Genomic DNA, 25,227 nt, shown 5'->3' on the forward strand with positions numbered 1-25,227 from the left:
ACTTTGTTTAAAACTCACTGATTTTCTGTTTTGCAGATTTCCTTCACAGTTTTCTGGGAGGAACCATACAGATGCAAGCTGTGAAAGTCAGAGGAAAGGTGCAGGAAACAAATACTCTTTGAAAGGACAGAAAAGACAATAGAAAATTAGGTACAGAAAAGAGAGGAAAAAGGAGGTAAAATGTAAAGAAATAGAAATGAAAATCAAGACAAAAAAGAACTACCCATCTTCATAAAGTTAAGTATACCCTAAGAAACATTAAGTTTTTTTAAAAATTGCACAATATTTCTGTACCTAAAAATGTAACCTGCTTTCACAATTCTGCCAGAAGGCTATATAACCCTGCAAATGCTCATTCTCTTCTAAGAAAATCTTCTTTAAATATTTTTTATGTTGTCTCTCCAATGGGTGCAAAAAATCATCAAATTGTGAGGTGTATTACTTCATGCATCTTCCTTCAGTATTTGAAAACTGAATTGTACAATGTCACATGTACTGCTAGGACCTTGATCCTGCACTTTGTCATTAAAAAAGAAAACTAGGAACATCAGTAGAATTTTCTGACGTGGTAAAATACATTTTTTGACATTAACATTAAGAGTCCATTGTCAACACATAAATGGGCTGGTTTCGGTAATTCTGATTGTCGAACATGGCCCCCCTGCCAAACAGAGATTTTGTCTCAGCAAATACAGAAAAGTGCAGGACTCTGAAGGCTTCCCAGGCTTCCTAAAAAATTTTAGGCATCATAAGATCTTCCAAAATAAGTGTATACTTATTAAAGAAAAAAAAATCTGCATAAAACCAGAGGTTATTGCAATGCCTTGACTAGAGTTATGCAATCCTCACTAGAGCGACTCTTCTCTTAACTCCAATTTCATGCATTTTTCAGCAATAGAAAACAATGAGGGAAATGTGTTTACTAGCTGTAATTTGTTCAGAAGAGCTTACAATATTCAGTGTAAATGTCTAACACAGATCTTATTACGAGGTAAATGCTAATAACCTAAAATGCACTCACAATGCCACTGTGTACTCTGCTTATGTGAGATAATTATAGCAAATGGGTGAGTTTTCCAGAAGAAAGGGTTGTTTGGCTCATCTCCTCTTAGCACACAGCAGTAGTTTTAAAGTCTATGCATCATGGCTTTATTTCACTAGATAAATTAGTAAAAAATAAATAAATCCATCACTTACTTGGGTTGTAACCTTAGGAACTCTCTCCTGCCTTTACTTTTCTTCTCTTTTTTATATGCCTTACCAATCTAATTAGATTTCCAAGTCAGGGATTATCTTATGACATATTTTGCTCTCAGCTATGGCTCAGTAAAAAAGACCTTGATCTCATTTAGAGTCTGCTCACTACTGTTATATAAAGTAATGTTAATAAAGAGTTCAAAATAGTAATACTTCTGTTGCTGTCCTTGAAGACTATTCTTTAGACCAACACTCGAAGGAAGTAAATTTCAATCAAAAGGAGTTTTCTTTTTCCATGTATTATCACAGCCTTTTCTTTCTCTGCATAATTCTTATCTGCACTCAGCTGTTCTGCTCAGTGCTGTCCTGAACACTCCTTATCTACCTCAAAAGTCCACTCATCAAATATTTATAAATTAAATGAATGTTTCATCACTTCTTAAGTTAAATACACAGATTCCCCTTACTAAACCCTTCTTCAAATCCCCCTTAGCCCCTGGATTTCATTTTGTGGTTTGCCTTTGGCCATCCAGTGTTTTGTGCAAAAGTCCCCTTTTTCCTACAGACAGCACAAACAAAATATCACCAAGAAAATTTATGGCCCTAAAAAATTGCTTCACCAGACCTGAAATAGCAAAGCTTTCTTATTAATCCTGAATGCACCATACTACAGGAAAGTAACATGGATCCCCAGTGACAGGCCATAAACCACGCTTCTACCAGTTTTAGTACCTTTCTCAGAAGAACAGCTTCGCTGTTTAAATTTTAAAATAAATGTTAGATATTTAAAGCAAAAGGGTTCCTTTTGCCCTTCAGATGCTTAGCCAGTCGTGAGGCACAGCAGGAACTCCTTTGCCAGCACCGACATCCGGCTCTCGTGCTGCTGGTGCCACAACTGATTACTCTTCACAGAACATGAGACCTGCTACCAGCAGGGCCAGGAAGGCTCAGCCTGCCCCCACCTTTTAGAGGCTTTGATTCAAAACGTGATTCACAGCTCCTATATGATTTTTTTTTCCCTTGTAGATATACATATGAAACAGTATGACAAGCAAAAAATGTTTGCCTTTCTTTTGGAGGGTATGAATACAGCAAATATTTTTCAAATAAAATAACTCAGAACACTGTAGTAAGTGATCGACTGTTCTTCACACAGAGCTATTTTTTCAAGGTCAAAATCTGTTTCCAGTGAAATCCAGAGGAGATTCACAATTGATTGCAGTGGCACTGGGATACTGCATAAAGTCCAGGTTCTTTCTTCAGAACTTAGCTTTCATATATGCAACAAAGTCAGTGGTATGTGTATGGCATTATATTTTGAAAACTTTCTCATGATTCACAGTATTATTTTTGTAACTCCAAGTTAGAGCTGGAAAAACAGGACCAAACTGTAGCAGAATCCATCTACATGAAATATATAGTGAATCTAGTGTGCAATCACAACCAATCCAAAAAGCAAAATGAGAGGAAAAGAAGCTTCATTTTCTTGTAGGGTCATTTGAGTAATTTTCAGTCACTTTTTTCCATTCTGTTTTTCTTTATTCTCACATGGCATCCTCCAGTCTCTTTCTTCCCTCCTCTCGTTTCTCCCATCTTAACCCTTCCTAAAGAATATAAATATTCTTCTGCTCTTAAGATAGATGGACATTGTTTTTTTCCAAAGAACATTTCTGCTGAATAGAATGTCATGTTCTAATTCAGTTATGACTTTTCATGGATATTATCTTAGATATTTAGAGTGTCCAGCTCTGGACAGCTTCCCCTGAAAATTTTTTATGCTCATGATAGGTCTAGTGATGAGGAAGGCTATAAAACTAACCCAGCAAGTGTCAGAGGTGTTCAGCTGCCCAAGCATAAGTGTCTAGTGATGAGATACCCTGGGGCATCTGAGACATCCCCACAGTGGTAGCAGACACATAGAGGCACCCTGCAACCTCCTGCCTCTATTTGGACAATTGAATCAAGCTGCTTCTCTTTGAAGATAAATTGCTGAAGGAGATCTGTTCCAAGAATTAAGTATGTCTCTGATGGCTATAACCATTATATGAGGGAGCTTAGATGCCATAATGTCATATGAACCCCTACATATATATGTTTAGATCATATACTTTGGTTTAGAGCCAAGTTTCATTCACATGGTTTCAACTGGCACAAGTAGAACTGTGATCCTTGTCATACATTGTCAAAAAACTTCTTATTACTTGGTGACAATTTTGATGTCAAAGCAACGTGGGCTTCTCAGAAGATTAAAAACACCCCAACCCAAAAGAACCAAATGCCAACAACCTGTTACTTACCAATCACTTATAAAGGAAATGTGTCTACAGTAAGTTTCTTTAAAAAAACAACCAAAATCATACCAGACCAGATAAAGTATAGGAATCATGTAATACCTTCCATCTGCCATGCTGAAATCTATGCAGAGGATGATCTTTATCCAGAGCAGGAATAAAACCTCTCACTGTGACACAGCATAAACTGTAATTCCAAAGATTTCTAAGTATTAACAGATAATCTGGTGCTAAAATAAAGTAATTACTATTAATCTTCTAATTGATATATAGAGGCTGTAATGTATAAGAAATTATTGCCTTTTTGAGCTTGAGATTGTAGTGTAAATAGCTTTTTTTAAAAAAAATAAACTTCCATTATTGCAGTTCAGAAACAACTGACTGGTTTTAGTGAACTCTAATTCAAAGATTTTGGTTCCATACAGCAATTAAAGCCTGTTTAGAAACATGATGTTTTATCAATACAGAAGTGCTAGATTAAAATCAATACTGTAACTGATGTTATTTTTCAAGAGGAGAGGCATGCATTTTATCTATTACATAATGGAGATTAACTAGCAACAGCCCTTAACAACAAAAAGACCAGAAATCCTTGACATGCAGCAACACCAAGTCATGATTCAATCTCACACTGCTATGGCAGATTCAAATAACTGCAGATGACAGAAGGGTCTTGAGACAGAAAAACCTTCCATGCAGTGTTATATGGTGGCCATTTCTCAGTCTTCATGCCAGAGTCAGCTTTGATGATGCTCTGTGTTCTTGATCCTGCAAAGTGGTGAGAAATCTGAAATAATGCCTAAACAAAGGCAGTTACAAGTGTTTAGAGTTTCATCTGCTTCTGATTTACCTGACAAAGTGTTGGGAAGGAGTCTATGAAAAAAATGTTGGCCAGGTTGATGCATGAACAATGTCCTCTACAGTAAAGTAGAAACCTGGCAGCCATACACAACAAAGAACCCTTCTGATGTGAAAAAAAACCACAGACTCTAATGTTTTACTAAAGAAGCTACTCTTCTTCAACCATTAAATTCCCCAACTCTGAGATTATAAAACAGTATTCAATCTGGGGCACAGCAAGGCAACCCAAATGTTTAGAATTTAGGGTTTGTAAAACACCAGTAGGTTTCTACTGTCCCTTGTGTTAGTGACTCTCAGTATAATTTATATCTTTACTTACACATTTTAGCACCACATAAATAGATAAAACTGATATGCTCATTACTTGGGGCACAATCAAGGACTGTTCACTTTGGAAGAAAATACTTCTGAGATCATGTGATCTTGATTGTAAGTGTCTGAAGTGAAGCATTTCAAGGAGGCACCAAAAGGAAATGTATAATGAATGATGTCCTGAAAATTTCATGAAATTTGTTTTCTGATGGAGAAAACTGGTTAACTTACGACTGTCTGGTCTGACACCACATGTCCAAAACCATTTTAATGCAATCAGTGAAGCTTTCAGCTGTGGAAAGTAACACAGTCTTAAAATTGGACCCATTCTGACCAAACAATCTTTAGAATCAGCTTTAATTTACTTTATCTATCTCTATAGTGTTTTCTGAGTCTTGATTTTATCAATAAATTAATACTGATCACAAGTCTATTCTGGTTAAAAATAAAAACACATTCAGATGCCAAGACAATGTGAAATGACACCAGGGACAGGTGCTATTAATGGAAGCCAGTGCTGCTGAATACTCAGCTAAGACAACAACTGAAGTATAATGTGTCAGGCTTTCATACAGTGGAGGCTATTACAAGCACTCCTTCACTTTTACGAGATAATTTACTGGGGAAAAATTGGGTATTAGGAAACAGTTATTAATATGGAAAATGAGCACTAAAGCTTTTGTAAAATCTCCTGATCTCGACAGGCTTGTGAATATGCTGAGCTTTAACCATGTCACCAGAAAAGGAGGAGTGCAGGCGGGGTAACTCAGCTGCTCTTTTCCTTGTAATGGCTATGGGGTCCATAGATCAAGCTTAGGGTGCAGCATCTGCTCTAAAGTCTGCACTCACTAAAATTTTGGTTCCATCTTTTAGCCAATGTCTGTGAAAGAAATGGGCAGGAATTAGAGACCTGGCTGAAACTCATTTGAGTATTTTGGAAGAAGCAGAGAAAATGGTGATGCAATCCTAGACTGACTTAAGGCTTGTGGCCCTTAAACACAGGAGGATGAATAGCACAGGGATGGCCTTAGCACATGCTGGTCCTCAGTCTGGACACTGAGTCCGTTTCGCTATTTTGGCATAGGTACCACTAAAGTACTCATTCTAGTTCTGACTTGCCTTGTCTACTTCAGCCTTGGCCACCTTCAAATTAGACCATCAAGACATGTTGGCTCCATGGCACAGAAAAAAGCAGCAGCAATGCCTTCCTTTGCCTGCAAAGGCAGCTCTTATCTGCTTCGTGGTATCCAAAGTGTTCCCAAGGTGTGGAGCTGAGAGCCATGCCTTGGATAGCACAGAACACACCTGTCTGAAGAACTTTTTATTTGCTGTGGGTGTAGTTACAGGGGTGAAATGAGCTGGGTGACTAATTGCCTCTTGTTTTAATAGAAAGGGCATTGCCAGAAGGGCATTTCCATGAAGCATGGAACTGATTTCACTGAGCTGCTACAAGATCTTCTCACGCGTGCAGAGGTTATTGATTTGGCAGCTCTGGGGGAAATCTTACAGATTTGGTCAGAAAGACAGGCAAAGTAGAGTTTCTTCTGTTGATTTTCCCTATTGGTTGGATGTCTGAAGCCCTTTACTTATGCCTAGGGGCTTTTTTGTTTGTTTGAGTCTGTGTAAACAAGTGTAATTACAAATCTATTAAATTAAAGTCCACAGAGGTTTTGTATTGATATTTTTATTGTTGTTTAAATCAAAAAAATGCACATCTGTGTCCTTTTTTTCAACTGCACAGATGAGTGTAAAATCCAGATATGTTCCAATAATGATTTTTTTACTTTCTGTAATGAAGTAGGATTACTGAGGTGAGACTACAAGGTAGAACATTGCAGACCACAACACTGAGGGTGTGTTTTTTAGTTTCAGAAGAATTTAGAGTTCAATTAAACACTTTCAAGAGGGGCTTGATCAGTCTTAGATTTCAATACATCCATAATAAACAGGAACATGGAAGTCTATTTGTACAAAGTCAAAAATGGGCACAATGAAGCCCTTGATGACAAAAAAGCACATTGGGTTGTTTACTAAATGCAGTCTCAGCCTTTCTGCCTCCTCAGCTCTCCACCTAATTATCACAGATTTCTGAAAAAAAAAAAAAAAAAAAAAGGGTTGTTTGTCCTGATGCATATTCTGAAAGTTATCCTTAGGTCTACAAGGATTGCAGAGTGATTTTTTTTAGCATCCAAAATGTTTTCATGTTAAATTAACATGTGTTACATGTTAATTGTGTGTCTAGTCTCTCACCATAGCATTGATCAGAAGATGGTTTCCCTTGCTCAAATATTCCTGTCTCTGTGTTTCACAGTTTTATCTGTTGTGACAGATGAGCTTTGAGTTTCAAATGGAAGGTGATAATGTGCTAGTCACATCATCCCATTTGATTAGTTATTTCATAAAACTATTTTGATGACTAATCACTTTTACCATGTCAAAATGAATCCTACTCAGTTTGAAAGGTACTGCACAGACACAGTAGTAATGGATTAAAATTACATGTGGATAATGACTTTAAAATTTTTAAAATGCAGAAACATTAGTTCTCTACACTGTTTGTAAACCACACACACGCACATGTATAGCAATAAGGGAACAAGACTGACTCCTGAAGTGTAGCTGTTTGATGACACATGTTATTCTTTTCACAAAACCAATATGGTTCTCCGTCTTAGACTCAATTAGGTTTTATACCCTTATGCTTATAATTGGAAGTCTGTTCCCAATTCTTGTCTCTCTCATGGTTAAAAATCTCCTCATATCCAGCCTAATTGCATCCATAGCTAGTTTATATGCATTTATCCTTGTGTCAGCACTGTCCTTTACCATAAATAGGTTTTCTCCTTCCTGATGCTTACCCATCAAGGATCTTTACAGAGCAATCATATCCTCTCTCTGAGATTTCATCTGATGGACTTAACAAGAAAAGCTTTTTCAGTAACTTTTTATGAAAAGCCTCTCCATTCTACTGATCATTCCAGTAACTGTTGTATTTCTGATCCAGATTTTCGTTCAGCTTCCTAAACAATAATATTTTAGATGGGTTTTTCTGCAGTCTCTTGAACAATCCCTCCTGATTATATGATTCACCTGTTACATCTCAATTTTGCATTTGACTTTTTCATTGTTTTTTATGGTGTTTCATGCATTGATTGGTACATGCCAGTCACTGCTTGTAAGAGACGGTCCAAAGATCCCTCATCTGCCTCACGACCATCGTCAAGGACGGAGACTGAAACCCCTAAAAGAGTCTCGGAATCTTAACACAGGAGTTCTGGCCTGGCTGAGGTGGGATGTTGGCCAAGTGCTGCCTGCAGGTGTGTTTGATGGAAAACACCCAGCACGTATATTGTAACATCAGTACCTGAGCAGAAGCAATGGGCACGTCACGGTGAAGTGACTGCACCTGCTGACCTGTACTGGTTGATATTGTACCTGCTGACGACCGACCTGCTCTGAGTTCTCTAAACGAACATACTGCAATGATTTCCCCCACCTGTTTGGCCAACTGCCTGTCACTTCAGAGAGGACTATAAGGACCCCTGAGTTAACCACAGACTTTGTGATCACCCCATGGAAGAAGACGGATCTATTGGCCAGACCGCAAAGACTTCGGATCAAGAGGATTTCGTCTCTCCGTTGGTAGCTATAACCCATCCCCTCTTTCTCTTTTCTCGCTATCCTTTATTTCCCTTCAAATCCCCTCTATCGCACTTGTGGGCACTAAATAAAGGTGCATTTTTGATTGAGCAAACTGAGTTGTCCCCTGCTGTGTCTTTTGCACCTTGAGATCCCTAAAACGAACCATCAGGTTCCCTGCATATATTTGCGGACCCTGACACTGCTGTTGCCAAGACTTTCTCTGCCTCCTGGTTTGTATGTGTACATTTGTATTTTATAAAATCACTAGCACTTCTGCTGTGATTAATCACAGAAATAAATTCAGAATATCTGTTCTTCTGCATAGTATCTCTCTTTGCACTTGATTTATGGATAATTCAAGTTTATGCCAATTTGAATAGAGAGAATTCGAAGAAATATTATTTCATGGTTTTTTTCCAGAGATTATGGGCCTAAAGGTCCTGAACTTTGTTGAGACAACTTCACAGTCTGTTAGCAATGATTAACTAAGATCCAAGTTTTTAAAACAAGTCTTAAAGACCTTGTAAGTATCAGTACAGACTTTAAAGATATAATTACAGACCCTGTAGATGAATTCTCAAAATCTCAGGTAAGTCTCATAGAATAGGAATGCAGACTTCAAACTGAAAAATCTACCTGGTGTTCTGGATAGAGCAGATGGACATTGACAAATGACATAATGAGGCAACAACAGGGAAAGTAAATTAAAAATTTGTTGTGTAAAGGAAAAACAATGTAGAAATACTCTCAGGCATCTAACTTTCATTAAACTCTGTAACATGTGAATCTGGCCACTTTAGACACATATAAAAATGCAAATTTCAAAACTTAAGCAGATGGACTGAGTATAACGAATAGGTCAGAGAGATAAAATCATTCACCCTTTTGTTTTCTTCTCTTTTTTCCCTTTTGTTCCCCCCTTACTTTTTATGAGGACATTGCAATTGGAAAACAAATTTGCCAGAAAACATTTCCACTGACAAACTGGGACAGATCTGACATACCTCTACAGTCTAAAACGTGAAGCTTCCTTGATTTAAGCAATCTGACTCAGAACAGAATGGAATCATGAGCCTGGGAAATTCTTACAATTAAAAGTGATTGCTTTTGTAGTGAACCTCTTCACTGCAGGCAGTTACTTCGAGAGCTTTGTCAGTCTGAATGAGTTTGCCAGCAGCTGTCACACATCTTTAGCCAATTTTTCCTTGTCACACACTAAAGAACCAGAATGACTGTCTTTAGTTGTTATGAAAACCACTTGGATTTCTTGGAATACCTTTAAGTGAAATTTCTGTGGCATTTCTCAAACTCATTCAGGACGGCAACCTGGCTCTCTGGGACAGTCTGCTGATACTCAGGACAAGTGCAGTACAGATGCATTTTGTCACAGAGTCTTGGAAAGGAATGTAGCTGTGTGTTCATGGAAGTGTGAGAACCCCCAGGAGGAAGGATGGCCTTGGGGAATACTTCTGCTGTGCACCCTCTGTGTGATCATGGGCAAGCCAACCTGTCAAGCTGAGCTGAGCAGGTGATGATTCTTCAACAATTTGTGTGGAAACACTTTGATGAATGATGATGGGATGTTTGGATGGGGCTCATAGAGGGAAAAGTTTGCTCATGATGCTAATCATTACCATTAGCCATGGTAAAGGGGGAAGGTACCTTGGGGTACTGACATATTAATGTAGATCTTTGCCTTCAGGGATTAGAACTGCTCTTGCTTTTGCAGTTCAGAACACAAGTAGGGAAAGTCATAACTGTCGAAGCCTATCAGACAAACTCGAACACCTAAGACATGTCCATGGGTATTTCTGTCTTCACTTCAATTGTGAGCCTGATTAATAATTTTTGGGAGATTTTGAATTCTTTTAATATATTTAAAATTTTAAAACTGGCTATTAGCATAAAGTTATACCAGACCAAAAGTAGAGCCGTTTCTCATTTATGAAATGCTACTGCTGAAAAACACCTCATGGTGGTGTAAGAGTATCTACACTGACTAGCTAACTAAACATGAGAATTCCTTCAATCATCAGACAGGATCTAACACCTGTTTGCTTGTGAGACCTGTAAAAATCTCAGTCCTAATCATATCTGTTTACCCATTATATTATTGGGTTATGTGTCAGATAATCCACATGGCTGTACTATGGTCAATGAGTTTTGAGCTAAAAAACTTTGTGGTGAAGATCATGCCAACCCTGTATTTTTTCCTGTGTGCTTTCCTCAGTGAACTCCAAACAGACCAGCTTCCGCCGAAGAAAAGGGTGCTCAGTAGTACAAGTGCTGAGCTCTGTGCACAAGGTGCTACATGCTCAGTTAATTGTGAATCCAAGCCCATCCCAAGATCACCATGACTGTGCACTCCAAGGCTGACTGAGTCTAGTGTTCCTGAAGATGCTCTGTGGACAGATAAGTGACAGGCAGCCACATCCATGAGAAGCCACCTGAAACTGGCAATTGATAAGCATAGTATCAATATTTTATTCATAAGCTCCCATAACATTCTGCTTTTGCCAGTCTCCTAAGTGGAACAGAAATGTGTGTCATACGTATCAGAACAAGAAATTACCAAAATAAATCCAAGGGAAGTGTCCCTCATAAAAGTATTAGGTCACAGAATGCAATTTAAGTGGTGGTCTATCTTTTTCCACCTAGACGGGCAGATGGGTAATGGGATTTGAAACTGAACACTCTTTTGCTCAGACCCACAAAATGTTTCACTCTACCTCATTGCTGACCTAATCATAAATTCATGACTGCTGTAAAAAACTCAGACTGTGAACTTTATTGACCCAAGCATGACACTCAGCAATTCAGAAGGGACCAATCAAAACATCTCGTTTCATTTTCTTTCAGGAAGCCAAGAGCCCATATCCCTTTCAAGTTCATTTCAGCTTTCTTGTGTGCTTCAGCAGAAAACAACCCCCCCATGTACACTTTTGGTCCACTAAAATGATATGAAATGTATCCATGCTAAATTTCACAGAGTTTCTAAGGGCAACATTTTATATAGTTAGCCATACAGAGAAATGCATCATGCTGAGGTAAAAGAGTAAAATTTATTTATAAAAGTGTGTAATGTCTGGGTTATTGTATCTTTTAAATAGGGTAGTCCTTGAAAAGAGTAAAGAAATGCACAGAGCTTCTCAGAGGCAGGTATTCACCAAGGACCCTGTCAGTTTGTGTGACACTATAGGAAGTGAAACAAATTAAAAATCTTAAGATATTCAAAATCAGGCTTACACAGAATGCAAAGGACAGGGTTGGGAACAGGAGTTTCTAAATATACATACATACATACATACATACATATATATATATATATATATATATATATATATATATATATATATATGTTGGAATTTCCTTTCTTTTATTTGGAAAAATCTCACAGATATTCTTTCACTCAAGCTTTCAGTGAGTAAATCAATTTTACTGGAAATACATTCAGTTTCCCAGAAAAAAATAACTGTATAGTTTTTCTATGACTGAAGCACCAAAAAACTGACTAAGAAGCACTTTTCTCACTGTATACAGTAAAATCAACTTGTATCTATAAAAATATTGTCTTTGTTTTGTTTGTTTGAGAGACGGACACTCTAAAAGTTAATATGAGCTTGGGTTGATCATATGTTAGTTAAAAGACACTAAACCTGGGTGAGTAGTTCAATTCATTTTCAAACTGAAAATAGTGAAAAAAAAATTCAAACTTGAATTCTTAATAAAGATGCTTAATCATGGATTCATAGCTTTGATTTTCTTTAAAATCATGGTTTTAATTTTGATTAATGGCCCTGAGAGTCCCCATGCAAAGAAATCCTGAGTCTGCTTGACTCACTTTAAATTCAGGTTTTTTCCAAAGTGTGAATCTCTGGTTAAATGGACAGATGTTTTTTTATAAGATGATACATAAAACCTTCAAAGAGTTTGTCATATGCATACAGATATAGATAATAAAAAAGTAATAGTAGCTTAGCACATCAGGAACTTTTTGTGCCAAAGAATCATGAGATCAAATCAATAAATTTTAATGCATTTGTTAGGAGAATACCTTTCGGATGAGAAGCAGGGAAAACTCAGGGAGAGCTTGGTCAGACAGGAGAGGAATGATAGACTTGGGGAGCATGGTTGTTTTTCAATCAAATATTTGTGTGAGATATCACTGCATTTATTTCCCACTTCTTTTCCTCCTAGCCCAGAGATGTTTCTTCTCAGAATAAGCCTCTTATTTCAGGTCATTTAAGAACATGAGAAATTTCCTTTGCACTGCTATGCAGGCCAGGATTTCCATGGAACATGGGCAGCAGATACTGGCCCAAAATATCTGCCAGATTTTCTGTCAGTGCCAGAGTGCACACATGGTTCCTGCCCACAGGCCAGGACCCCATTCCAGCCTCGGGACTATCACTCCCAGCCCTAGGTAGGCCCCAGGACACATCTCCAGCCCCAGCACAGCCCTGTCCCTCCTGTCCCTAGGTTGAGTCTGGCCCAGCCCCAGCCCACGTCCCATCCCCAAGACCAGGGCTGTCCAGGAGCCCCCAGACCACTCTGCTCCTGTCCAGGAGCTTCTGCTCCTCATCCCTGGAATTCTAGACACAGAGGGGATGGGAATGATCCAGGCAGTCATGAGCAACATGCAGCAGAGGAGTAAATCACACCCCTTCAGGAGATTCAATAACTTGTCAAGCAGAAGGGTAACAGGGATTCTCTTGGACTGCTAACAGGACAAAGCAGTTACCAGCTCTTCTCTATTTGGAGAGCAGCAGCTGAAGCTGACTCATACCAAATGTTAAATCTTATACTGACCTGCTCTACCCTCTATTACAATTACTGTGTCTCTACTTAGAGATTTATGTTCTCCATACAATATGTTCAGCTCATCAAAGTGATGTATGCACACAAGCCTCCGTACTCATGCTGGCTCTCAAAAATACATACAGATATATATCTAAATGGATTCTTGAAATTATATAGATATAAATATACATATAGATAGGACAAAAATCTCCATGAAGTATCTGTATGTGAAGTCAGGTTTTCTTTTGAGCATACGGTTCAGTCTTGGTAATTGCTCACACAAATGCTGCCTGGAATATGGTAGGAGCTTTAGCAAAGATGTAGATGTCCAGAAAATTCAGATCTATGCATGTATATTTTATATTTGTACTTTGCAGAGGGAAATATTTCTTTGTGAGGATTTGAACTAATCTATTGGAAAGGTCATCAATCAATATTTACGCAAGGAAGCCAAAAGTGAAAAGTCATTTTAACTTAATGTCAACCTCTCTCTCTGAAAAAGAACTTTTAAAATAATGCAGTTAAAAATAATATCAAATTATCAGTAACATTTTTCAGATGTGGCATTTTAAACATTTTTATTTTAGGTAAAAATTCTTGATGTTGTCAGATCCATAAACACTCCTAGAAAAAAACCCACTTTGGTTACTTGTACATTAATTTTTAAATAATGTATAAAATATTTCTAAGTCCCAAATCATCATCTTAACAGGAATCTCATTCCTAGCAGGGATTTTAATAACTGTTGCCCAACCAGCTTTGCAGCAGAGCACTACCATGGTGTTTCACAGATGTGGTCCCCAGCAGAATATAATGCAAACCTGCCCTCAGTGACCTTTCATAACAAATTGATTGGCATTTTTTTCCTTCTTTGACCACCTACACATCATGCTTTGCCAGTCGAAGCCTGAACTGGAAAGAACTCATCATCACATTGACAGATTGTCACGTTTCTGACTTGATTCTGCATGTTCACATTAAATTCATCTGCCTCTGCAAAAGGATTGGGACCATTGTTTTATAGGAAAATGTGTCCAATTGATCGATAATATACTCTCATCAGGCCATGGAAAGTATTTACTTACTCTCAGTGAATGTAAAAATTCCCTGTCTAATTCAATATGCTAGCAAATGAGGACACATTAAATTGCTTTCCTGTATGTATATGTCTATTGACAAGAGATTTCATGCTAATCTCCTTTATTCCACAGAACTATTTTAATGGTTGAATGCTTCAGCCTTTGTTTCAACTGGGTGGTAGAGGTAATCAGGCTTTCTCTTCCATGATTTCTCTTCCATGCTTGCAGATGTATACAGAACATTTTCTCCATAAGCTTAATGGAAAAACTTTATATTTTGGAAGAAAGTGCATATACTAATAATAAGCAGAAAGCTCTGCAAAGTTGATGCTCAGGCCTGGAATTAATTTCATCCAGCACCACCACTTACTTTCTATGATGCCAAAACATAGTTTTAATACCTTGCCTATTTTTCAGACCTAACCTGAGGTATGTTTTCTTGGTTCAAGACCTTGTTAGAGATTCCATTAGTTTTATTTCCATGACACAGGGTTAGAGACATTATTCTGACAATCTGATCTAGGCCATTAAAATTGTCAACAGTTGTATGTATGTCACATCAGGCATTGAGACCCTCACAGGAGCCTGAAGTTAATCTTCCTGCCGTACATCAGGGCCCCACAGCAGGCAGGGTAATGTTGAATCATGCCATAGTTCACTCCACCCCAGCCCAAACAGAAGCAAGTTATCCAAGGCACACATGATTTCACTGGCACAGAAGCCAGTTCCAATGTCTCTCCCACAACACCAGTTCCAGGGCAACACCTTCATTACAGATTTGGCCAAGATTTCACCAGGCTGATGTGTAGGTCAAATCAGACAGGACTGTCTATGAATGACATATCTATAATATTATCAAGATGCTATATATGGCATGGATTTTACAAACATACCATATAATTTGTTTTTTTCAGATTCAAGGATGCCTAAGTATATTAAAAAAAAAAAAAAAAAAAAAAAAAAAAAAAAAAAAAGACACAAAAAACTGTAACACATTCACACAAATGAAACACCAAACAACTCATTGAAATAGTCATAGGGCACAGCCAATCATAGGTCCATGGTCATCAAAATACCACCCTGTCATCTAATTCATTATCCCCTTCTACAGAAAATAGAACAATAATTGTTGGCCACTCATCCACAGTATCTGCTGCAGTATCTTATCAGGGCCAGACGAAATATTTTTGTGCTTTTAACTGTTAGTTAAAAATTTGATTTATATTTGCTTTCTCATGTAAAGAATAATAATGTACCTAATGACCATGACCAGTAGTATTAGAAACTTTATCAGGTAGGTGGTAGTAGATATTCTTTTAAAAGAAAAAAAAAATAAAGCAATACATTATGACTTTTGAAAGACAGCCCTGCAACTTGTGAAGTAATGTAATTCAGGCAGTATCTCTTTGTGCTGCCATGACTCTGAACAGGTTCCTATCTGCATCATGTGTGCTGATAAGATAGTCAAATACCGCAGGTCGGTGATTTGTAAACATCTGAATCAAGGGCACTGCTACATTCCCTGATCATTCATGCAGTGGAGTGCAGCAAAATGGAACAGAAAAGCTCTTTGGAGCTCTGACTGCAATGCCCAGAGTTCAATAAATTAGCTGAGTCTGGGGGAAGGTTAAAAGAAACAAGCTGGTTTGATTCAAGTTATAATTATTTTTCTTGTATAATTTTTGGCATTCTCAAAGCTTGTTTATGCCCTAGAAAGGCATGTACTTCTTCCAGCTCCATGCAAATTATTACTCTATCCATGACCTTGTCAGGCAGCCACATTGAGCATTTCATTGTGTATGGGAAAACTCTGCTTTAATTTAGCCAAATAATTATCACAAAAGTGGTGCAGTGAAAAAATAAAATCCCTGGGTCTAATGCCGCAATACTCCAATTTTTTTAGTGATTTGCAAGACATACAAAATGGAAATAAGGTAGTCAAGTGAAAATAGTAGTAATTTCCATTCATGTAACTGATAAAACCTCAAGGCAACAGGGTCCGTACACATTTTTATCTCAGTCATGAGACTGCATACTGCATCTCAAAAAGGACATCTGGATTGACACTAGACATGTGGCTGCAGCTCTTCCTACCACATTATGCTCACATGGAATTTGCCACTGTCTTCCCAGTTGTGAAAATTTGTCTGGAAGGTATAGATTTGTGTGTCTCAATAAGTGTTTTCTCTTCATCTGACAATTGTCCCTTCCACTGTGACATGAAGCAGTACCAGAGGATCCCCTGCCTCTCTCATGTTTTTGGCATAAACATTGTGATGATGCCCTGTTTGGATTCATTACCCCCAAAGAAGTAAAATTGTTTCAGATTCAGCCTCTTTTCTGGAGTTCACTTTAGAATACCTGGTCAAGTTTAATGTCAAAACAAGCGTTTTTTTTCAACAAGTGGAAAAGCTCTACTCTTCATTATAAATCAAAATTTTTAAAGGAAGATTGGGTGCCTGGGGAGCAATTCAGTGCCTGAACATTGGTACCTGGTAATGAATGAGGGCTTCGGGGTGTGGTTTTCTAGTTGTTGTTTTTTTTTTCTTTTGATAAAAGAAGCCATAAATGATACATTAATCCAAGACATATAAGATGTGGATCAAATCTGCTCTTTTTTGTACATATAAGCACCCTTAACCTTCAGAATCTCTGTTGTGTGCACACCCAAACTGTGTTTCATTTATTGAGATCCAGTGTATATGTAGCTGTGGGATAGGGCTCAGGGCATCTGCCAAGTGCTGTGCTCTGTGTCATCACCGACCACCTTAGCTCTCTGTGCCCTGGATCTGCACCACCTTTTACAGCACAGCTGACTAAAGCTCATTCCTGGGGGTGTACATGACCTGCTGTGGTACTTTGAACTGCAGAGTGAATGCACTGCTACAACATGAAGCCCCCAGGAGAAGGGGTTCCTATGGGACCCAATGCATTTACAATAGGTTAGGGTGTACAAAAAGGTCACTGAAGTCCCCTCTACCCTGCTTGGGTCTTAACCCTGAAAAACCCCCACTTTGCCCTCCAGAACCATGGCTTTCATACAATTTAAAAGTAGCACAGAAGAAGCATCTTTTCCCCCTGAAATAAGAGCCCTAAGAACCCTAGGTTTACCAGAATGAATTAAGTGGGGCAGAAAAAACACTGTAATCAATGTTCATTTTAGGCTCATTTAATTTTAATTTTTATTTCTGGGTTTCAAAATTGGATGAATAATCTTCTTTATGAACATTTATATTGCACTGTAAAATTCATAGCATATATCTTTGCAGAAGTGCTAAATGTTATAATATTTAATTTGATTCTGCTGGTTTAGGATAAAATTTATATTCATTCCATACAGATTGTCTAGCTTAGTTTTTACACATATATATATTTCAGCTTGGCCTTAGGAAAAATAAAATGTCATTTCAGATTTTCCTTAAATCATTAATTTAAAGAACAACACTTTCTCTGACAATATACTTTAAAATTACATTTCTTGCTTTCAGGTTTTAAGACTTCATAAGAATTGTAAGGATGAACCTGTTATTGAAATATTCCTCATGAAAACTACTGTTTGTCTCTTTGAGGTCCTGGGACACTTATTGATTGAAAAGTCTCCCAAAGCCTGACTGTTCAAGGAAGAAAAAATTCAAATGATATCTTATAAGTCTTGCAGCCACATATCCCCAGTGTTTTCATGTGCTCAAATCTGTTTTTCATGTAAACCAACAAGGTCATCCTTTGTTTGGTTAAGTAAATATAAATAAAATTAACAATTGTATAATACCTGCCTATACTCACATGAGAGATTTTGTGGCTTTTTAAACCATAAAATTAAATCTCAAACAATGTTGTTACTGGCTAGAATTTCAAGTCAGAAGTGTTTTGCATTACCATGTACCTGAGCTCTTTCTATAATGTAATACTCTCATATTAATGAAATTCATTCAAGGGCTGCATGCAGACATTGATGGTGGCATTACATGGGAAACACCAGGAAGGATCATTGACCTCAGTCATGGAGAAAACAAGCAAAATACACCCTTTAACTGCCTTCCCTCCCCCACAAGATAATATTTATTTACAAAAAAGAGTAATCAAAGTACCATTTTGGAGGACATGCAGCAGACAAGTAAGACTTGTGTACCATTTCACTGCTTACTAGGCAGCACAGAAAACGTCTGATATTTAATTTGATATTGATATTCCCAGACCCAAAAGAACCCTCACATTTATTATTAGGGACTCAGAGGCAAATAATATGTGAAAAATAGGTGCTCAAAATGTTTGTGGAGAGAGAACCAAGAATTATGTTTGTGAGTACCACACAGCCTTATAAATTAATCCACAGAGTGAGATGAAAATGGCAGAGCACATCTCTGCAGTCCTGTGCTCTTTTACATCTCCAGGAATGTCAGATCAAAACTACTATTTATTTGAACAAAAAAAGTTCAGAAGACTTATTTTTCCTCTCGGCTTTCAATGCAATGGTTTTCCAAGAAGCTCTCATCTGATTTTTGATCCAAATTACATCATATTATTAATGAAATTGCAATATAATCATCTAAGCAATTCAACAGGAAAAAAAGAAAAACCCACGGCGAGCAGATTTCTAGGCTTAAAGAATTAAAGAATTTATGTTTTTCCACTTGAATTAAACATTTGAGAACCTGGGGTTAAAACTACTGTCATCTCTTGCCTGTGCAGACTGCACTTTTAAAGTGAAAATAAGCTGAAAAGTTAATTTACTAAAATTTTTAGACCAGGTGGTGAATTTTGAAAAAATATTCCTACAAAGGAAAGATCAGAGTTTTTAAGCAGTAGGGAAATGTAGGAATCACCAAGAATTACTAAAGTATCAAGGAATATGATGAAATCAGAGTAAAGAATGCAGGAGAATTGCATCTTTCTGTAATTTGACTTCTTCAACATAGCTTTGGTGGTGATCACCAGGGTAAGTGTAATACTGAGCTGTATGAGGTGTAGCTCATGCTTTCATTTCACTGTCTATTTGCTGCTCTGCAGTGGATATTTCTTTATGGTCCTCCTAACTTCTTGATACTGTGAAAACAACGTGTGCCATAGTTTTCAGGAAAAAGTGCTTGGTCATCTAAATGTGCCATGATTTTGAGGAAACGTTGGTATGCACCAGGCTGTAGGGGTGATCTTAGGGCTGTGTCCGTGTAGGTTGCATATTCTGGGTGACCTAGCATGAGGTCCTACTGCTGCATGAGGACCTGGGGTCCACTCCTGTGCATCCCACAGCCATGTGCTCCCATTCTAAGCCCTGCACACCCCAGCAAGGACCCCTGAGAGAGCAAATGTGCTCTGTGTGCGTGTTTTCTGCTACGGCCTTTTCACATGACAAGATAATTGAGAGACCAAAGCACAGAAGAAGGGTGAAGGTATGAGTGAATCTTAAAAATCCCAACAAAACCAGAGAATTTAGCTTTCTCATTCACTAGACTGTTCACAATGTAGTCTTGCATAAAAGTGATAGGTAGAAAGAATCAATGACTAAGGGAGGACTACAGACAGGTTCTTCCAAAGACAGGGCCCACGTCACCATCTCAGTCATGAAGGCAGAGTTAGAGAGGTGGCCTGACACATGGCAGCCCCTCTGCCTCCCTTATCTCTTTCCAGCAGCAAGAGGGCACTCCCTGCCATTACCACACAAGCAAAGCTGTACAAGATCATTAGCACTGCTAACCAGCCAACACAGCTCTGGTAGACACCTGGCCAGTGCATTTGAAGTCCTTGACAGCGCCAATGCATGCAGTATCAGAAGATCTCTGAGTGATCAGGGATACTTTGGTTTTGGCTGGGATACAGTTAATTTCCTACACGATAGCCTGCATGGGGCTGTCATGAAAACAGTGGGGACAACACAGTAATTTTTGCTGAGCAGAGCTTGCACAGAGCCAAGGCCTTTTCAGCTGCTCACCCTCACCAGTGAGGAGGCTGGGGGTGCACAAGGAGTTGGGAGGGGACAGAGCCAAGACAGCTGACCCCAAGTGACCAAGAGATATTCCACACCATACACTGTTGTGCTCATCAATAAAAGCTGTGGAAAGAAGGACAAAGCAGGGGGCATTCAAAATTACAGTGTTTGTGTTCCCAACTAACCATCAAGCAAGATGGAGCTGTTTTCCTGGAGATGGCTGAACACCTGCCTGTTCTTGAGAAGTTGTGAATTAAATCCTTGTTGTACCTTGCTTGCATACATTGCATTTGTTTTACCTATCAGACTCACAAGTTTTCTAATTTTTGCCCTTTGATTCTCTCCCTCATCCTACTGTGGGGGAAGTGACCAAGTGACTGTGAGCTGCCTGTTGGGCTTAAACCACAACAACGGATTAATCATGTAATAATCCTGTGTTTAATCTCATTGCTCAGCCTGAATGTATAAAGTAATGTAACACTGAAAGGGAATACAATGGTTTTGTGGGTCATATCCTTTAACACTGGATTCCTGGGCACATTTTCACCTCCTAACTTACTAAGAGCTTCTGAAGGACTCAAAGTTCAGGACCCTTTGAATTTCATGGTGTTTATGCACCTGTCCGGATCAAGATAATATCAGTCAGATTTCAGTCAAATTCTACTTTTCATTTTATACGGATGAGAAGATGCACAGTTTTACTTATTGGATATTAAAATGTAACTCAGAACATTTGGTTATTCAGCTTCTGCCTAGGCGTGTTTCATCACAGCCCAACCATTTCTGAAACTCCACAGGATTATAGAATATAAGAGATAAAGGGTCCGTTAAAACACCACAGTCCTTATAAATTCTTATTGTGCCAATTTTTTCAGCTGGAAAGGATGACAGAAGAAAAAGCATCCTAACAGAGTACAGAGTCCATCAGAGTCCCTTAAGAGAGGCATGAGCCTAGCAGTCTTCCAGTATTGTTGTCTTTGAAGAGTGGATAAGAAAGAGCTAGAGGTTGTAATGTGTAATGAAGATTAAAAGCACTTCTCCTGTAGAGAGGAGCTCATCTGACATCCATTTAAAGATAATGATAGCAGTCTATTAAAGGCAGGTGAAACAAAGGGACAAAAGAAAATGTGTCTAAATAAAAAATAATGGTCATGGAGCTTAAAGAACTAAAAAATAAACACATATCAGGTCACTAACCAGGAAACAGTAGAATCTTAAGGGGCATTTATCACAGAGCAGAAGAGATATACATAAAAAGAACAATGTTCTTCACCTCAAATGGTAAATCAAAAGCATGCTTTTAACCAGCAACAGCCTAGTAGAGGGGAACAAAGAAGCTTTTTTGATTCACTCATGACATTGCAGACATAATGGCATCACCTCTCAAGAGAGTGAAAGATAGGCCTGCAGTTCCTTCTTAGGTTTTTTTTTCAATTTATTTGAAACTAAAATTAATTGAAGGAAGACAGGCTGTTCAGGACTTGTGTTGTATGCTGGGGGGTGAATGACAGCTCCATCCAGCTGAATTGATACGTCTTAAATAGTCTATAAAAACCCATAAAACTCAACAGTGTTTCCAACCAATCTGGTCACCATGAAATATAAGACTCATTTCACAAGTTTTTTAATTTTCCTCATTCAGGCTGAGCTAAGGAGATACGAAGATACAAACACAGATTTCTGCCAGACTGCAGTGCACAGAACAGATTCGCAGCTTTTATACATGGTTGCATCTTGTTAAACTCCACAGAGACATGCAGATTCAGAGATGAGTATCTTGTCCGTCAAGCAAGTAATGCTGTTGTATATGTGAAGAGGAACAGTTTATTTTAGGACTAGAAAAGGAAACTATTTTATGCAAGACTGCACTAGCCCTGCAGAGTCTGATTTGCAGCAAAATTTGTACAGGGAAACTGGATTGAGTTCACCTACTTGAAACTTGCAAATAAGGCATTGCTTCACAGATGTGACCAAATTTCGTCAACAATGCAGAGTAGAACTTTTCTGTCTCAAATATCTTCCAGAATTTTTAGACCTGCTGGCACAGATGCCACTTATATATGTTAGATAGATGCCTCATAACAGGAGAATTTAGAATGTCAGCCTTTTCTCTTTATGCCAGAGGAAAATGATTATTTGCTTGATCTTGGATACAAACAGGTTTTGATGCCACCCAGCCACATGCTCAAGCATGTGTGTGTCCACATGCACCTATACATACCACCAATCCATTACAGTTTGTTGGAATAACATATTGCATATGAACTTTCTAAAATTCCACTTCCTACTTGAGATGTAGCCCACTTGGAAAATTCAAATGCAAAGCAGAAAGATGAATATTTGACTTGCTATTCTAACAGACTTGCATGACTGAAACACCCACTGCCAGCAAAACTTTTCAAGATCTCTCATGAGAACTTAATATACAATTTCAGTAAGTTTACTTGTCTAGTAATACCTCTGGAAAGCCAGTTAAAATCATCATCTTAATTAAAAGTTGTCCAAAATTAGACTGACAAGAACCATCAGCCTAAGTCTGTCTTCTGTCAGACTTGCTGTAATATGTTCTGAAGACATCCTTTTCCCACATACTGCCTTGCTGGTGACTATGTGGCTGTTAAGAGAAAAAAACTTTTCTTTGCATTAGGAAGCATCAGAGAAGAATTTTCCAATATAGTGAATGCTACTTACAGATAAATATTTTTTCATTCCTCAGTGTTTAGAAAAACCCCAACCAATTTCTACACAGGTAACACGTGTAAACCATTTGATGGAACAAGTCACAGTAATGCTTGCTTTGGTGCCAATTCCATTACTTCAATCAGTGCTACTTCAACATGGAGAATAGTTTGGGGAGAACAGTTTAAAATGTTTTATACAAAGAGATACTTAGAGAATTTGTGACTTTAGTTCCACAAAAATGACAGATGTGTTTCATTGAATTTCTGAAACCAATTCAGAATGAAGAATGCATTAGAAAGGGCCAATGGTCACTTTTTAAAATTTTCATTCTTTAAAGTCAGAACAAAAATCCACTGATGCCAAAAAGATCTCACTACCAAAAAATAAAAAAAAACAAACCAATAAGATTCAGTTCAGGGCACCCTGGGTGTTACCTCTTTGTCTGACTTCAGATTGTGATGATATAATGTTGTTTCTTATCTCCATTGAATTCACATTAAAGAGGGCATAGGGCAAATCATTATGGTTTTATTTAGATAACTATTGCTTCTTTCTCCATGTGCCCAGGACAGCCCAGAGGAATTCTAGGCAAAGCCACAGTTATGACCATCCCTCCCAAAAAAAAAAAAAAATAAAATAAAATAAAATAAAAAATAAAAATAAAAATAAAAAAATTACTGTCAGCTTTCATATTTGTTTAGAGCACATAACACTATCTAGAAATTCATTGCACAGGTGATCCTGAGCAGAAAATGTTCTCTTTCCCATGTCAGTCTAGATATACCCAGGTGTAATGCACATTGCTTGGTGACTCAAGGATGTGCTCTCTGAGGTAGTCTTCAGTTCTGCAGATTCTTAAATTGCAGGGAAAAGGTTTGACTGGAAAGAAAGCAGAGGATTTGGCAGAAGGAGCAAATATTTTTAGCATGGTCTGAGCAATGTGCCTCCACTATCTCTCCTTCCCTCACTGAATGAATGCAGACTCTTACATGGGAAAGCATAGGAGGAGAAAAGGGACCACATGAAAAGACTTTTAAAATCAGTGTATCTTGTGTCATGCTCTTAAGGAACTAGCCTGGCATCCTAAACCTTCTGAATCATAAGTCCAATATTTTTCCTACTTGCAGACCAATTGTTCCACAGCCACTCTTTTGTTGAGGGCTCCATGGTATTCCTTGCAAGAATAAATTACAAACACAAATCAATTCTGAGATTGTCTAAAATATTGTTCACAGAAGCAGGTGAATGGTGGAACAAATATTATTACTCTGTAAAATAGTAATAAATGTTTATTCCCAAGTTCCTAATGCACTCATCCATGCTCTATAAGGATGACTTTGCATCCTTTTGGTTAGTTCTCCTTCTGGCTATACAGGGGACTCATGTTCCATAAAGACTGTGGTACTTTCGAAAAGGTTTCCCATTATGAACTGAATCCAACTTTTTCCTAAACTTTATGAGGTCCTCTGAAATGGCAGAACATTGAAATGCCTTTGATAAGATCATTTTCTCTCTGAGTAATAATTATAATTAGCTCTTTTCTAATATCCTCTTTTGGCTTTAGTACAGATAAGGCTATAAAACAGACCTGAAACTTTTCCCAGGTACTGTTGGGAACTCTTTTGTATTTTAAGTCAATACCTAAATATAATAAGTTTTCTTAATGTGAATGAAAATTCTGTATGAAGTCAAAGGACTTTTATGATGTTCTACAAAGATATTAGACCCCTCTTCCCTTGCAGTAACCTTGACTAGATGGCTAAAAGCTCATGAGGGGTATTCTAGAATATTCTTTCTCCCCCATTTCATCATTTTATCACTCTCTTATTCCTTTCCTTCTACACAGAATCTTCCTTTCCACGTTACATGAGCCTCTTAAACATTCTTGCTTCTCTAAAAATTACTCCTCTTATTTCCTTTTCATTTCCAAATACTCCATACACATTGTTTACAGCTATGCTGTTTCTTTCTGCAGTAAGAAATCATCTTCAAAGACACCTGCCCATGGCTCTCTAATAAACAAGCTCATGTCAAATTGTTTCATAAGGGCTTTCCAAAAAGCAAATATTCAATCTCAGCCACTCACTGTGAGGACTGTCTTATCTACTCATATTTCTGAAATGTTTCTTTCTGTCAACTTTCAGAATATGGTCTTGAGATGGTCATTCAGGTGTCTGTATGTGTCCCAGAGGGTTCAGTCATCATCTGCTGCTCTTTCCCTGGCACACACTGTCCCTGAGCAACAGCATTCAGAGCACATTTATTCTGAGGAATCTCCATTCTACTTGTGTGGGCAGTATTGGGCACCTCCAATAGAGATGTAAACCTCCTCTTGTGTTTTTGTCATATTCTTATCAAAGGATCATAGGAAATTTTGGATGGGAGGACAACAAGCATTCTCTAGTCCAATCTGCTGCTCAAATCAGGGTCAGCTCTGAAG

This window comes from Chamaea fasciata, unplaced genomic scaffold (assembly GCF_029207755.1).
Source record: "Chamaea fasciata isolate MVZ Bird 193981 ecotype frontalis unplaced genomic scaffold, bChaFas1.0.hap1 SCAF_5, whole genome shotgun sequence".
Lineage (NCBI taxonomy): Eukaryota > Metazoa > Chordata > Aves > Passeriformes > Sylviidae > Chamaea > Chamaea fasciata.